Source organism: Mesocricetus auratus, unplaced genomic scaffold (genome assembly GCF_017639785.1).
Source record: "Mesocricetus auratus isolate SY011 unplaced genomic scaffold, BCM_Maur_2.0 Super-Scaffold_100018, whole genome shotgun sequence".
NCBI lineage: Eukaryota > Metazoa > Chordata > Mammalia > Rodentia > Cricetidae > Mesocricetus > Mesocricetus auratus.
This window is the reverse complement of record NW_024429199.1, coordinates 23,761,627-23,777,889: the sequence shown is the minus strand read 5'-3', so window position 1 is coordinate 23,777,889 and position 16,263 is coordinate 23,761,627. Positions and strand designations below refer to the sequence as shown.

The window sequence follows — 16,263 nt, the reverse complement described above, 5'->3', positions numbered from 1 at the left end:
TACAGCACATTTTGAAAACTGATTTTTAGAAACAGACTCTCCAAGGCTTCCATGGCTTATTATAACATTAACTTTTGATGCCAGAGTGACCTCTTTAAGGAAAGACAAGGTTTGTCTTCCTGTGAGTTACCCACAGCATCTAGCTCAGTGTTTCATATGTTGAATAGATCAATGACAAATGAAGCCCTCAGGAGGTACCTGATGATGCTAACAAAATAATGGGAGGAAATAGATGATGTTGAAAATGTAGTTTCATATACCCGGCTCTTTGGGGAAGAGTCTGTTTCATTCTAGTTTTTGAGAATCTTGCTTTGTGTTAGGACAATAAAACAGGAATGCAGAAAGAAACATTACTAAGTGGAATGTTTTAACTATTCATAAAACTCAGTATTGAAAGTTAGCCAATAATTCTCTACTCATGTAAACTCTTCATAAAACATGCTCCCAGGAAAAGTATCATTGATTCCAGTCAAATGAATCTAGTTTCAAACCAATATGTTGTGCCAAATTTCTCAGACTGTAGTAGCAAGGACCATGAGTTGGGTAATGTAGAGAAGCAATTTATTCTGAAACATTTTATGAACCAAAAGTCCTAAACCAGACCTATGGTCCTTATGAGGTTATAGAAACACAGAGAGAGAGAGAGAGAGAGAGAGAGAGAGAGAGAGAGAGAGAGAGAGAGAGAGAGAGAGAGAGAGAGAGAGAGAGAGAGACTCCCCAAACCCCAGCCTCCCGGTGGTTTCAACAATTGTTAGCATTCTGTGGCTTACAGACACATCCATTCAGTGTCCACCTCATTACCACATGGGCTCTCATACTCTTTGCCATTTTCTTTCAATGCCGTACGTGTGAGTCTGTGTGTGTCTCTCCAAAATTTCCTCTACAACTACACCACTCACAGGATCTGTGAACAAAATTAAAGCTAAGGCTTTAGTACTGACACACTGGTGTATATGAAGACTAAACTAAAACTTCCCATTGTTTTAGGTTCATGACCAGTTTAGAACCAACTTAATATTCAGTTGGGGAGTGATTTTTGTAGATGTTCCGTGTCACAACATAATGCCTTGCTTTATATTTCCTTGAAATCTAGATTGCTACTTTGCGTGAGTTTTAATGCTTACATAATTTTTGTTCTTTGCCAAACTCACTCATGTCCTAAAATATTATGAGCCCAGTGATTTTATATTGTTGAACCACACTGAAGTCCCTTGGCTAATTGCAGACACAGTATGGTTTTACATCATAATTTACCAACGGTTGTTACACTAAATCCTCTAACATTTAGTTTTCACAAATACACAAGAAAAAAATGAGAACAGTCCTTGAACCAAGTAAGAAAAGAATTACCTTATAATAAAGATATAAAATTAAGGGATAACAGTAATCTCATGCTGTTTTATGAGGTAAGAATCTAGATGCCTGTTCTATCCCAGGCCACTTCTCCAGAAAGGGGAATTTTAGACAGGAGTAGCAGAAACCTCACCCATTCTATGGGTTATTTCTCCTGTAGTCAAAATTTCAAGATATAGACAAAATATCAAATCCTTTCTGTTAGATCTTATATAGAAGTGAGCTATAGGTTTAAAAATTGATATAAAAATCAGTAATCCTTCTAATTCAAACACATGATCTGACATATGCTCATATGTGTATGTAATGTTAAGAATTCTTAGAAACTTTCAAGACAATGTGGGCTGATGCAGATAGTAGCGATCAAGGACTCTTTAGCCCTAATGAATGAAGGAGAAATCCCTAATCTGTTGCTCTATTAAGCCTCCCGATAGAAACAAGATGGTCCAGCAAGAAGAAGCAACAGCATGAAGAGGATGAGCTCCATCTCTGCATGGGATGACGAGGACCAAGAACAGGAACTGCACATGGGGTCACTACACCTGTAGACTGTGCACACAGGTGAAGCCAGACACCTGGGCTTTGTCACTGACTGCCTGCTTAGTCTTTTTCACACTCAAGGAATCATCAAGAACACAAAATACATACTAGAGTGTGCTCGACTCCTCCACTGCCTGCTCTCCTTGGTGCCGTGGGAAGAGATGGAGCATAGGTCTTTGCCTGGATAGGAGCATCAGCTTTGTCCCTCACTCCTGCACTCTGAACATGACATGTCACACACAGCCAGACTTCTAAGTTTTACTCCATCCTTCAGACAAACGAGACATCCCTCCGTTGCTCTTATTTGCATCTGTACCAGTATCCATCTTGAAGGATCACTCTGCCAAAAGGTCCTTCAAAGGATTACCAGGGGTCTTGTGCATTCGCTCCCTGTAGACCTTGTCCTGAAACCGAAGTCTGGAGCTATAGCTAGAGTAGCTAAGAGAATGCAAACACAGATGAAACTCAATACACTTCTCGCTGTAGGGGGGGAAAGGGCAAAGAAAGATCTTCTACTTTATTACCCATGCTACATTCCTAGGAGAACCTTGGGAAAAGATTCAGGCCACAGATTACCAAGCCTTTACTGCAGCTTTGGTAAAACACTGGAATGAAAAATTAGATGCTTGGACGATACATCATCTCAGACACAGCCAGCCCCAATGATGTAAGTAGGGTGTTTATACTTAGACAGTTGTCTGGGTCAAGAGAAGACACCTCTAAATTATATTATGACATCAGGACAGTTCATCTGTGGATTGACATTGACAACCAGATTTTCAAACCTCAAATAAGCATAAAGAAGCATATCTTGAGGATAAGAAATTAAAAGTTTGTAATCAGGCATGATGATACATACCTGCAACCTCAGCACTAAAGAAGCTGACATAAGAGGATTGCAAATTTGAGACAAGAGAGACTTTATCTCAAATGAACAAAACAAAACAATAATTAAGACCTGCTCACACGGGAGTATATTATATATGTATACTGTATCTGCCTTGCATGGACTTATATTCAATTTAAGCTACCAAGGAGTATCTATCCCGAGGGATTATCCTGTTATATCAAATGAGTTGTATCCAATGGTGAGCCTTGCTTAGGAAATGGGCCTTGGAATATATCAAGCTAGTCCTCCTTCAGGGGCAAAATGTGGGACATGGAAGCTTTTTACAGCTATGTGGGGAAGCTTACCTGAAGGAATTGAGAGAAAGAAGAAAAATAGTGAGGCTGGAGAGAAGGTCCTCACACCTTGGTCAACTGGATGTTGTTATTGCTGCACCTGATTCTCACCCTCCCTAGGTTTTTATTAACTATCCTCACAATCTTTAATTAAATTGTTTTTACTGTTCAAGTTGTTTCATGTAAAACCACAAGTGTGAAGGGAGTCTAAGAATTTGCATTTTTCATCCCATGATTGACAATTATAGCTGTGAGTAGCTATCCAGAAAAAAAAACAAAAAAGCTTTCCAGCTTTTGGACATCCAGTGATGCTTGGGACCTTCCACCTTTCGGCAATGGGGCCATAAAGCTGAGTGAGCCACTGGCTGGCTCCCACTGCCCAGGCGGCATGCCAGAAAGGGAAGCCAACAGCACAAAGGAACACCTAGCTCCAGTTCCATGGCCAAATGCTCAGAGAGGTGAAGATGAGCACACTTGGTTGTGCACATGATTCTGTCCTCTGCCCATAAAAAAAGGAAAACATAAGTGGTGTCCAAGAAACAAGTCTATGTGAATAGTAACGAGTACCTTATTTGACTTCATGCTCCTTAAATGGAACCAAGGCTACAAACTACAGGCTGGGCTATTTTTGAACTGCTTACAAAGACAGCACATGGACTTTGCAGAATCATCCTTGTAACACAAAAATTTTTAATAACATGGGATGATGGGGTTAGGGCTGGGTGCACAGCTCAAAGTTAGAAGACTTGCCTAGCACATGCAGAGGTTCTGGGTTTGACTCCCAGCATAACTAAACAATGGTGATGGTGTTGGGAGGTCATATATCAATATTTTTAATGCTAAAAGTTACAAGAAGCTCGCTTTCAAGATAATTGTCATTCTTGTGCATTCACATGATGGCAAAAATTTCCAGCCGTAAGAAATTCTAAGTAACTTGAACTTTAAGAAGCAGATTCAATGAAGGTTATCTGTTTCCTCTGTAAGTAATTATTAGTGTTGAGGTAGCAAAACACAGAGGAAATGATGACAAACCGTTGTAGATGGACATCTAAAAGGGTCCGGGACAGCACATGCTGCCTTCACACACACTAGGCCCATTCTTCACATAATTTCTCTTTCTCTCATACCGCACCATCTCTCCCCACCTACACTTGGCAATTATTGATGAGTGTTTTATTTATGCTCTGTTGATGCAGCTAGCATTTCTGTAATCTGACAAAGAAGAAAACAGTATTTGCTTTCTCAGTCACAAATGTCTCTTCAGTGTTTGCTTTCTCAGTCACAAATGTCTCTTCAGTGTAACCTAGGGACCTTCCCCACATATATGATGATGTTGTGTCCTCCTGGGGAAAATATGTTATACTTTCAAATGTTCAAGAATACATCTCCCAAATTTACCTCCTGAAGCCTTAGCAAAATTATAGTTTTTTTCCGGGAGTATAGACATAGAATTCCTTGAAGAATGGAATAAAGTAGGTAAACCCTGGCTTTGCCACCGCATAACTGTGGAGCTCGGGGAAGTTGCCTGTCTTCAAATGTCATGCTTCTCATCCACAAAATAAGACAGAAATATTATTTACATTGTAATTTGTGATTGTGTGAAAATTTTCTTTCAAAAACATAAACCATTTTGTCAACAGTCTTTTTCTATTTATTTATTTATTTTACATGCCAACCCCAGTTTCCCCTCCCTCCTTTCCTCCAGTTCTCCACCTCCCTTCTACCCCAACCCCATTCATTGCTCCTCTGTCTCCATTCAGAAATGGTTTGGGAGTCAACAAAGCACGCATTTTTACATTCTTTATAGTAGATCAGTATCTATGTACCTTATTACACAAACACAGTGGCATTTAATTCTGTTCAATTACAATTCTTATATCAACCAGTAATTTTCAGGCACTGTACTAGCCTTACACACATGTATTTAGATAATTGTAAACAGTCATCAATGTTAATGATTCTCTGAACTTAGATGACTTTTTAAAAATTGAATAATAACTTGGTAAGCCATTTATACTATTTTTAACTGTGTCACTGTATAAATTCAAAGTGAGATGGATTTCTTTAATGCTGAGATAGTAAAACAGCCAATACTAGAATGAATGTGACAGAAAATGATTACTTATCATTGTATTTCCATTGTCTTAAATCCTAAATAAAGAATGAAATCTGATGCTGTCATCATGGTGACACATCTCATTCAGATTTCTGAAAGGTGACATGAGCCACATGTGGAATTAAGAGACTGTCTGGAGGTTTGAGATGTTGCAGGTGAGAAGCCAAGAGAACTCAGGATGATGTCTTAGCTGAAAGGAGACTAGATGGGAAGACACGAGAGAGCACGTGAGAGAGAAATCAATGGGACATAGAAAGTACTTGAACATAACTGAAAAGTCAGCTAAGACTGTCAGGGTTACAGGGGTCATGATTAACTGGCCACACTGAAGAAGTGAGAGGACACACTGTGTTTATATTTGCATTTGTTAAGTCATTATCTTCACTGATGTGGATGAGCAAGCAGTTAAGACAAGAAGTTATGAAATAAGTGTGTGAAACCCATGCTATATTTTGACAATAGAGAGGCTACAAAAAACTCAGGCCACCCTCAGACTCAACAAGGAAGCTGATCTTGTAACAGAGCCTTTGGGGAAGGAATAAAAGGAAGTGATTACATGGGATAAATCAAAACTCAGCCTTACACAATATATATTCTAAAGTTTTTCTTCATGACATGAAAGTCTCATACTGGAAAAACAAAGTCAAGATTGACCTAGAGACCTAAGACCCCAAGTCTGTGGGGAAGCAAGATCAAAATTGGTCAACGGGAAAGAAAGGATTCTAGGAGAAATCTACTAAAATTCATAAACTACACAAGGAAACAAAGCACCCCTGGAACACTAAACTAGATGCAGTGGTGAAGTAGTTGCCAACCAAGACTTCAAACTGTAGAATAAGCTCAATGAAGCATCTTAGAACTATGATTGGCATGGTTAGGAAAAGGAGAACGAGAAACAAAACTGAAGAATCCATGTATTAAAAACAAACAGGCACATATTGGGGAAAGAATCATGAAAGTGTTCTCTGAAATACATGCATTAAGGGCTGGAGAGATGGTTTGGTGGTTAAGAATATTTCATTTTCTGCTCTTGCAGAGGACCCAAGTTTGCAGCCCAGAACCCATAGGATGGTTCAGCCTGTAACTCCAGTTCTAGGGGATCTAATGTGCACTTATGGCCTCCATGGGCAGCAGGAATGTAGATGCTATAAACATATGCACATAGGCAAACACACAAATAAAATGAAAATGAATAAATCTTTTAAAATTCATGTACACACATGCACATGTATATACGCATGCACATGTGTGTATGTGTGTGTGTACACATGCATGAGCAGGGGAGGGTGATTATCAATGAACAAGTGCTTTCCAAGCAAACACAAGGACCTGTACTTCAGTTTTCAAAGCTCATGTAAATCTGGGTACAGGATGGAGCATCTGTGGTGAAAGAAGGAATGGAGACAGGAGAATCTCCTGTCTCGCTGACCAATATATCCTGGGGTATGTAGTGGTGGTTAAGAACAAACATGTCTTTTCTTAAACAAGGTGGAAAGTAAGGCCCTACACTCCAAGTTGATCTCTGACTTCTACTTGTTATAATGGCATGTATGCATTAGCACGGAAAAGAACACGTACCTTCACATATATGTACATATGTATACATAAATGTACCATATACACACATTCATGCATGCACACAAACTTTTTTGTGTTTTGAGACAGGATCTCACTCTGTAGCCAATGTGGCCTCAATTCACTATCCTATGCTTCCTACATCCTTACATGGCATGTGTGTAACACTGTACCCAAGTACACTGAGTCTTTTTAAGAAAATAAACCAGTGAAAAAAATAGTCAAAGAATTAGATAGTACCAAAGAAAGAATTTCTGAAATTTGTGAATTTGTAGATAAACTTTACAAGTATTCATCTCCATAATTATAGTCAAAGGCAACAAAAGCAGTTTTTTAAATTCCTGTTAATTATTCCATAAAATCAGTTTCTCAGCAATCAAATATAAACATATTTTTATTAGGGTAGAGATCCCTCAAATAACCAAGTAAATGTGAGATTTAAGTTACTGCAGGAAACTTGATTTGTCTAATCCAAGCCACTGGTTTGAATTGTATCTACAGTGAATTTTAATAAAATATTGACTTAAGTATGACGTAGTTTAACTAAAATTTGGGACAACTAAGAAAAGAAAGTGTTCATAGTTTCTAGAAAAGTTTGAATCTGTCTTCCTCTGAATAAATTCCCCTGTGATATCAGAGTATAAAATTCATTCTTGAGATGGATGTGGTGGTATACACTTATAAGTTCAGAAGTGAGAAAGTAGAGGCAAGGGATCACTGCAAATTCAAGGCTAGCCTAGTCTATTTAGTGAGCTCTGAGCTACCCAGGGCTACACAGAGAGGTCCTATCTCTAAAAAGCAAAACATCTTTGTATTATGACTTTGTGATTGTGTTCAAAGTAGGATCCCCTGAGGGCAAAACCTGTCATTATAGCATCTACAAATCCAAAAGGCTTCTGAGAGCTAATGTGGTAAGAATTCAGAAACTGATGTCTCAAGTAAATGTGATGTTATGGTAACTCCATGTGTGCTTGATTTTAAGGGAAACCAGGGGGTAGGGAGGAAGAGACAGGAAAGGAAGGGGGATGAGACAGGAGGAAGAAATGAGATGGAGAGAGAGGACATAGGTGTATTGACTAGTTTTGAGTCAACTTGACACAAGCTATAGTCATCAAAAAGAAAGGAACTTCAATTGAGAAAGAGATAGGCTTGTAGGCCATTTTCTTAAACAGTAACTGATGTGGGAGCCCAGCCCATTGTAGAGGGTGCCATCCTTAGGCTGGTGGTCCTAGGTTCTATAAGAAAGCAGGCTAAGCAAGTCACGAGGAGTAAGCCATTAAGCAGCACTCATCCATTGTCTCTACAATATCTCCTGCCTCCAGGTTTCTTCCCTGTTTGAGTTCCTGCTCTGACTTCCTCTGATGATGAACAGTGATCTGGAAATGTAAGTCAAATCCTTTCTTCCCAAGTTACTTTTTGTCATGATGTCTCATTGCAGCAGTACAAGGAGATCTAGCTGTGAATGGAATGGAATTGGTTCAGCCATAACTCTTTGTCTTGGGATTAAAAGGAACATAGAAAGAACTAGTACTTGTTCACAGGATAATGATATGGTTCTGTAGATATAGTACATGAAATGTCTTAGCTTCAGGGAACACAGCCACCTCCTCTTCTTCCTTCTGGATTTCAATTCTTCCTTGTTTTACTGTAAATCACACATGTCATAACTTCCATTCTCTGGTCTGGTCACCATAGCCACAAATCATAAACCAAATCTTGCCTCACATGCTTGGCAGGCTGTGAGATATTAAGAGCACACTTTCACCCATGCTGCCCCCTAAATCACACTTTCCCTACATACCCCTAGTTAAGTGAACCACATCTTTAATGAAATTTTTATTTAATATTTGGATCCCAACAGAAATGATGGTGAATCCAGTCAACCACAAAGCACAATTACCCAGGAAATGCATGAAATAAAAGGTAGATATGAACTATGCCATAGTACATCATTATTTTTTAGAATAATTAATTATAAACTGACATTGTAATGATATAGGTCAACAGAAATTTATGCTCAAGTATCACATTTACACTTAACCAAGTATGTGAAAGGAAACCAATTGGTTGAAATAACAATAAATCTTCAAAGCAGTAAGAATGTTCCTTTGGCAAAGACCCAAAGGTTTTGTTACTTAGTTAGTGAGTTAGTTAGTCAGCCAGTCAGTTAGTTCACTTGAAACTAAATTCTCCTAAAGTAAATGTAAAGGAAAAAAAGATACTTGTGTTTAAACTACAGCAGGGTTTGGTTTGCCTAGTACTAAGGTGTACCTGAGCTGGTTTTAAGCAATCTATTCATTGGCTTTTCAAAGGTTACAAAGGGTCTTGGGTCCAGCAAGTCTCCAGGGAGAAGAGTTTTCCAAGGACAGTGATGTTGGTCTCTGTAAGCAGGAGCCACCAAAAGACAAAACAAACAAACAAGAATCACTGCTCCTTCCCTCCCTTAGAAGGGTGAGGGTGGCATCTGGACTCCTTTGCGACATCTGTTAGAGAGTACTGTGCCATGAAGTGCCACATACTGTCTTTCTGGGAAGTTTCTTAAAGGCCTTTCTGGCAGTGATCACAGGGAGATAGAGAGGTGGTGAGGTGACGGTCCAGAGAAATACTACTTGCTTTAGCAAGAGCTTTCTGCTTGTATGAATGAAAGAGAAAAGGCAAAGACAGTGGAGAGATGTAGGCTATAGTGGTAACAAAAATGACCCCACTAAGTGAAAATTTTAAATGTGAAACTTAAAACCAGAAAAACCAAGGCAAAATGTTATGTTATAAGTAAAATACATGTACATACATGTGCACAGAGAAAGAGAGAGGGCGGGGGACAAGAAAGTATAAGGGAGATTACTTGGGGGGAGGGAGGCAAGGAGGGGAGGGAGGGAGAGAGGAGACCAGAAAGAAGGAAAGGGGAGAAGGAACAGAGAAGGCAGCTGGAGAAAAATAAAAGCAAAGTACAATGATGTACATCTTTAATGATGTCATAATCAATGACATCTGTTTATATTTTAACTAAAAATCAAAAAAGTAACTCAGCAAGTTACTTGAGTAAGGACTACTATAAGTTCCCTCCTGTTGGTTAAACTTGGTCTTAATGATGGAGATCCTAGTTCTTTCAAACTCTGCATGACTACTGGCATCCTCTGGTCACCCACTCTGCTCCACACCTACCCGAGGTGGCTTCTGCTAAGCTATAGCTCATGACCAGGCTGGATGTGCAACTTACAGAGGCTATGGTGCTAACTATGGCCGTTACTAACTCCCACACTTGAACAATCCTTCTTATTTGTCTAATTCCCCCAATTTCTTTTTCATTATGGGGGGGAATGAAATGTATTTCAATAAACAATACATATGATATATAAATTTTAAATACCATGCCATCTTTGGAGCAAAAAACGGACTCTTACAAAAAAAAGAAAAGAAAAAACACTGTTTCTTTTTGAACGTATGCATGAAGAATGAATGGATAAATTGCTAAATAAGGGAAAACTCCTCAAGCACAGGCCAGGAAATGGATCATTTTAAAGAATTTCAGACTGGATCAGACAAACAGAATCCTAGATTTCTATGTTTGCCATGACTCAATGTATGACTTTAGGAATATCTTGTAATTTCTCCGTATTTCAGTTTCTCACCCTATAAAAGAAATATATTGCATGAAATTTAATTCTCTAACAGTGGGGAGAGTTTTGATTGAACATTTATAAAACGCTTTTTAGCTTCTCTGATTAATAGTCAAAATACTGTAGTAGTTGTTATAATATGCTTTCCAAGAAGTATCTAATGGCTCAGATCGATGTAAAATAATACTTTACTTGAGAAACAAATATCAGTCATATTTATTGCTCCTCCATTCCATTTGCTAAGTTATAAAAATCACTTCTGACAGAGAAAGTATCAAATTAATATTCAAGTGAGTAAACGTACTATCTTCATAGGCCGCTCCTACCTTGGAGCAGAGAAGATTGTTTTGTTTTTCCAGGCTACCCCACATGTTTATATGGTAAAGTCAGGAATGTCAGGCATGGTTTGAGGGCCTCCAGCGTATTCACTGGTTTCTGGCATTCTAATGCATTCTACTCTTATAACCATAAAAGTACTCTTGAGTGCTTCTGGAAATATATAACAAACCCTTAATCAATTTAAGAGTGTTTTAACTGCATACGTGAAATTTCTTGGGAGGAAAATGTTAGCTTTTCTACATATACGCAGTACTTAAGTTAGCAAGAGCACTCCTTCTCAGGGGTTCAGAGCAGTCTCCCTACAGTAATATAACTTTCAGTTTTATGTGTATAAGTCCTAGTGAATCCCTTAGAATAACAGGAAATTCTGCAGGAAAAATAACACAAAAATTGATAGCCATATTTTTCCACTGCTGCAGGAATATGTTAGCTATTTTTAGTTGGATGGATCTTTAAAGACTCTAGATAACCATTGAAAGTCAAGTACAATCTTAATCAGAACTGTGGAAAATGAATTATCTGCATATAAAGAATCTGACATAAGAGTCCGACCACGAAGAATAGCATTAATATATGTCATCTTAAACTTTGCATATTGATTGCATTATGATAACCAAGATTAAGTAGTAATTTCTCATATTTAGATACATTTGTTTAATCTAAATATGGAAAAGATTGTATTTTCAGGTTTATAAATTAGTCAATACAAAACGGTTGATAGTTTCATACATACTAATATTATAAGACAGTCTGAATGAGGCAATCCACATTACTACAATATCTACATATTTGTAAGTTAAAAACTTGTAAAACACATATGTATGATACTTTGGACTGTGTCCAACACTTATCAGGCTCTAAAAACAAAAACAACAATACATAATTCCCCATAAGTTTTCATCCATCATATCAATTACAGACAACTCTAACTATTCTGATACATACAGCATTAAAAAAAACTTTAGTACAACATACACTACTATATATTTTCATATCAATTCGTTTAAGAGCTGTAAATATAAACAATGGATTGTAGTGCAACTGAACATAATAATTCTTTTGTTAGCAATTATATCTATAATATATTTTTGTTTTTTGAGGCAGGGCACCTCTGTGTAACAGCCCTGGCTGTCCTGGAACTCACTCTGTAGACCAGGCTGGCCTCAGATTCACAGAGATCTGCCTGCCTTTGCTTTTTAAGTGCTGGAATTAAAGGTGTGTGCCACCACCACCCAGCAACCATACATGCTTTTATGTGTGTGGTTACTAAGTTTATTTGTCGTAATCCTTTTCAATGAGTGTGTGTATCTCAAAGAATCCACTTTTATAAGCATTCTTGTTAGCCAAAATATCAATATTTAGTAACTGCTAAAATTTTCTGCAGTTGGCTCTTCTGAGGGAGACCACAGCCTTATCAGAGGGATGCACAGAATTTGAATCTTTCTCTAAGGCATCTTGTCAACCTTCTTGCAGAATGTACATACACTCTCATCTACTTATCCTATATTTATCTTTTTTAACTATAGGAGAATTTGTCAAGTGTACAAAAATGCACGTAAAGATCATCACCAAAGGGCTGCAACTTAGCACAATGAGTATCTGTGAAGCATGGGCAAGGCTCTGGATTTAATCCCAACACAGAAAAGAAAAAAAAAACAACTGAAACTATTTTCAATGATTAAAACCTGGATGCAAATCCAAGTTAAATCTTGAACCCTGTGTGTGCAATAAATAGAAATGTTCAAAGCTGTTTATGTATTGATATGGGGTCAGAGTAGTGATGGGGTATGTTGAAGATTCAGCATAGCAAAAGCAAGTTTTAAGAGAATCAGTTACTCTGCCTGACAGTGAAAATGTAAATAAGTTCTATCTTTAGTAGACACATCCATGTCACCAGCTAGCAAAGCAAGAATAAGAATGTGAACATTGTACGTGTGGTAGTTTGAATAAGAAGAGCTCCCATGGGGCTCATAGATTTGAATGCGTGACCACCAGGGAGTGGCACTGTTTGAAAGGATTAGGAGGTGTGGCCTTGTTGGAGGAAAGATGAGTGTAGGTGGGCTTTGAGGTTTTCCTAAAGCCCAAAGGAGGCCCTGTGGCTCTCGCTTCCAGCTGACTAAGGATCTGGGTGTATAATTCTCACCTTCTCCAGCGCACATTTTCCTGAGTGCCACCATGCTCCCCACCAAGATAATGAACTAACCTTTAGAGACTGTAAGCAAGCCCCAAGCAAATGCTTGCTTTTTTAAGAGTTGCCTTGGTGATGGTGTCTTCACATAGCCATAGAGCACTAAGACAGCAGTACTCTATGCCCTGTCCCTTGTCAGTTACTCCTCACAGGTAACCCTTCACAGGTCATTGTTTCAATGTTGCATCAACTATGATTCATATGTCTTTTATTAGTGGCATGGATTGTGGCATTGATTCCCCTTTTCTGGAAGGTAGAATAGTAAATACACTCATTAGATTATTCATATGAATCAGTTTTAAAAAGGACCCCAGTCCTGGTACTGAACCAACTGTCTGCCCTGTGTAACTTCAGTTATCCTTGCTTATAGTTCAATGAGGCAGCTATTGCTGTTGTCACTCCAAACTACAACTGTAGTTCACAAGTTGCAGAGTCTAGACAAGCACATAGTTATTCTGACTCCAGTCTGAAACTCTGTGTCAGACACAAGCAAACCATGAATCAGATTGGCTAAATCGTTAGGCTATATATTTAGTTAGTTAGTTATATGTCAACTTACTGACTGTCACTTATTGAAGCATATTAAGAAAATGGACAGGTGAGGTCCTGCTCCTTCTTCTGCTCTCACTCTGACAGTATCTATGCTTCATTATGATGCAGTGCAAATGTGTGCATCATCCGTGATGACTCACGCAAGGAAATAAAACCACAATTTTCAAGGCAATTGGAAACAATGGTCTTAATTTAATGTTATTTTTGGACATAGGAAGGGTTTCCCCCCCCTACATAAGCAAGTTTGTGGTTTTGAAGGATCTTGCTCATCTCAGTGAGGAAAATGCCTAAAAACAAACCACTAGAAGCTTGAACAAAACCAACTCCTTCCTCAAGTGTAACTGAAGAAAAATTTAACTCCTCTCACCAACAGCTTCATGTTCTTCAGGGAGGTCTGGGCTCTAGGTCTGAAACACTGACAGAAACATACACTTCCTTTCAGATGAAATCCTTAATTCTGCAGGATAGGCATTATGTTATTTAAAGTAGCATAAAGTGTATATCATCAGAAAGCAACTGAAGAGATCAATATTTTATTCCAGAATAAACTAAAAGTATGAAGTATGAACACTATTGTTCCTGAACCAGAAATCTTTCAGTTGACCTAAAATGCCAGTCCATGTTGGGTGCTTCTCCCAGTGGAAAAGCAGCCCTACTTTATAGATAGATATAGATAGATAGATAGATAGATAGATAGATAGATAGATAGATAGATAATAGTTCATAAATGATTTGTATGACTATAAGCAACAGAAAATTAATCTCAAACCCATAAGCAGGACTCATTCTTTGTGGATATCTAGCTTAGCATGTGTTCTTAGAAGGCATGCATGCACTATTCCAGCTACTTGATTACTGAGTGGTGGAACAGAGGAGCAAAGATACGGTCTTTCTTTTCAGTGAGCTCAGAATTTCTATAGCAGACAAACTCAAATGTAATTAAGCCCAACACAATATGCTATTATATTAATAGCCCAAATAGAATGTTACGGTATTACAGAGCAAAGAATTAATTCTTCCCAAGCATTAGGGAAAGCTTCCCAGAGGAGGTGATATTTGAGTTAAGCTTTGACAGGTGATATATATTTTTGTTCAGATAGGAAGCAAAGGAGAAAGAGGTAGATGGGCTAAGGGAGTTTGGGTAGTGGAGGACAAGGGAATGAGAAAAAAGATCCCGAGGAGAGAAAAGAAGTGACTGCTTGTATTATATGCTCACCTCCCCAAAAAGAAATTATAAAAATCAGTACATCTCTTCAAGTTCAAGTCTAGAGTGCAAGAAACCAACCTGGAAAAGTAGACACAGGGCTTCAAGACTCTGGGGTATTCCCTGATTTATGAACCAGGGAAGTGCTCATTTGGAAAAACAGAACCTCTGGGTTTTTGGCTGTTCTCCAATGCCTAAGCGGCTACCAGGTTTCCTGTTCAATGTCTGGCATAAAGTGCCTAGATGGGCATGAGGTTTGCTGTGTCTTCTTTGGACTTCCTGGCAATGCTTAAGGCAGAACTCTCCCTCAGAGTCCAAAAACCCTTAACTTATATCATTCGCCACCCAAGCTCTCCATCCACATTGGGTTCCTCAGGATCAGCTTCACCTCCTTGTTTATGGGTATGCATGCAGGGTCCTGATTCTCTTAGAAAGATGTCTTGGTCACATATGATGAACTCCGTTTGCAGCTACTCTCTTCCCTAAAACTATACCCAAAAGTTATAATTATAAGCCACAGAGGATCTCTTCCCCCTCCTCCCTCCCTCCCTCTACCCCTCTCTCCCTCCCTTCCTAGATTCTTCTCTCTCTACCTCCTCACCTGTCCTCTCCTTCCTCCCACCCCTTTTCTCTTTCTCTTTGTGTGGTCAAGTTTCTCTAGAGCCTTCCACCTGAGTATCACTTGGTGAATAATGTGAAATCTCTAGGCCAGTTTGATACTGTCCACATGACAAGATCCATAGGCCCAATACAATAAAAGTAAGTCCACTGAAAATAATAGTGTGGTGTTTCAGGAATCTTCCCAGTCACTAATTTATAAGATAAAAAGAGATTGTCTACCTTTCAGAGCTCATAAGAATATGAGTGCGGTCCTGAACTTATAACAGTAAAGTTTCATAGTTCTCAATGATGTTCCCACTCAGCTCAGACATGGAGATCCAGTGATCTGCCCCCCCCCCACCTCACACAGTGTTTGACATTACAGGTTTTGTTTTCTCCTTCTCAAGTGATGTATAGACACCTTCCCTCAGCACCTAACCAGTTCAGGGCCAATGTCCAGACTGCAGCCTAGCTTCCAGTCGGTGTGCATCACCTCAGATAAACTGTGTGTTAAACACATGCCCAACACAACTGGATGGTAAAAGCTTAGGTTTGATACCGCCTCGGTAGAAAGTTTTTTTCATGTAATATTCTTAGTTATCACTTTATTCAGAGATGTGTACTGGTTACAAAATTCAAATTTACAAACATGTGGTACAAACTGAAAGCTATGTTCAAAATTTTCTTTCTGCTCAGTGTAGTGGCACATATACCTGTAACCTGGGCACTTTTCTCCTCCTGCTCTCTCCTTCCCCCTTTTCTCCCCCGTCTCTCTCTGTCTCTCTCTTTGTGTATGCTTGTCTGTCTCTATCTTTCTCCATCTCTTATGTCTCTCTCTTTCTTTCTCTGTAAATCTTTCTGTTTCTCTCTTTTTCTTTCTCTATCTCTTTCTCTCTTTCTCTGTATGTCTTTCTCCATCTCTATGTGTGTGTATGTGTCTTTCTCTGTCTCTTTGTCTTTCTCTGTATGTCTTTCTCTGTCTCTCTCTGTGTCTGCC

The 16,263-nt window shown here is 38.7% G+C and overlaps 1 protein-coding gene across 6 annotated transcripts in view; it reads right to left on the bottom strand.

Annotated features, from left to right (window-relative positions):
* The window catches only part of Eya4 (EYA transcriptional coactivator and phosphatase 4), a 243,342-nt gene that overhangs the window by 215,797 nt on the left and 11,282 nt on the right, over positions 1 to 16,263 (bottom strand). The gene's annotated exons all lie outside the window — the stretch shown is intronic.